This window comes from Dermacentor andersoni, chromosome 10 (genome assembly GCF_023375885.2).
Source record: "Dermacentor andersoni chromosome 10, qqDerAnde1_hic_scaffold, whole genome shotgun sequence".
NCBI lineage: Eukaryota > Metazoa > Arthropoda > Arachnida > Ixodida > Ixodidae > Dermacentor > Dermacentor andersoni.
The window spans coordinates 127,086,927-127,088,106 of NC_092823.1; the positions used below are offsets into that span (position 1 = coordinate 127,086,927).

The window sequence follows — 1,180 nt, forward strand, 5'->3', positions numbered from 1 at the left end:
TGCTTCATCCTGACGTTGAATAATCTGTCTTTAACAATGCCCCATCCTTCAGAAGCTGATTAATAGTTTGTCCCTGCTGATCACAATGCGCTATACCAGTGTTGGAGTGGAGTATAAAGTTGTTGTCGGGGCTATACCGCAGTACGAAATCGATTATTTCTTTGCCGTAATGCATAAACCATGGTGCTTCTTATAATGTAATTTAGAGGAGGCCTTTTAGGTTGGCGAGAATCGATTGCAGAAGTTGTTGCCAGGGGTCCCTTTTTCTCAACGGTCTATTCTGCATATCGTAATCTAATTGTTGAGCGTCTTTAATACCATTACATTAGAAACTCAATAAAAGAGATCGTTGTAATACTGATGATACCATTTTGATAAACTCAGACCTGTGCCTAGCGCAGTATTCGCCAGAAAGAGGCGTTGGCCAGCGCAGAGAAAGTGCATTAGTTTTGTTGTCACAGTTGCGAAATTGCTTACTTCAGCGAGCTTCAAAGTTCAGCAGCACCGTTTATTAAATATTTTTTCTTACTTTGAATATTAGCTCAAGCGTTATTAGGCGACGTGTGGCCAGCAAGTGGCACTGACCCTGTCAAACGAGGGCCGTACAAGTTACACAGGTCTTCTCTAAATTTAGCCCAGAACGAGCCCAATTTGTCACGCCGGCGTGTGGTGGTATGCCATGACATCGCGGCAGGAATCTTGGGCATTTAACCCACTACGTGGACTGCATGTATCGCGTAGCAAGCGATAAGCTGCACGCTCTTGTCACCTGATCGCTGCTGTCACCTGATCGAGTCCTGAGCACATGACAGGCGATGCGGACAGCCTGTCACGTGCTCGGCACTCGCATCGCAGTGCCATGGCATGTAGGGCACGCGGGGCGTTTTTTCGGACCGTAAACAGCAGATTGTCGCGTGCGCTTTCTGATGAACTGTGTTCCGGTGAACTTTATCGTGACAAGTCGCGCACTTATTTGGCGGCGACGGCTCCATGCACTGAGACCGGGCCCTTCACCTGAGGTGAGTGTGACGCACTGTACTGGCGGTGTACCAGTTGTTGTTCCGGAGAGTTTCGCGTCAGCCACCTTCTGCACGTTTCCTCGCGAATATGCATCAGCGGCAGCTCTGAAGACTATCCCAAGGTGATGCAGTTATCTCCAACAAAGGTAAACACCCAAGCG

The 1,180-nt window shown here is 48.3% G+C and overlaps 1 protein-coding gene across 3 annotated transcripts in view; it reads left to right on the top strand.

Annotated features, from left to right (window-relative positions):
* LOC126544993 (uncharacterized) overlaps positions 1 to 449 on the top strand; it is a 46,113-nt gene extending 45,664 nt beyond the window's left edge. The window contains exon 16 of one of the 3 annotated variants that reach the window (XM_072285030.1): positions 1 to 449. This exon is cut by the window's left edge and continues 778 nt beyond it. The gene's annotated coding sequence lies outside the window, so the exon portion shown is untranslated. The other 2 variants (XM_055078052.2, XM_055078053.2) reach the window with 2 other exon arrangements.
* Positions 450 to 1,180: the final 731 nt, after the last annotated feature.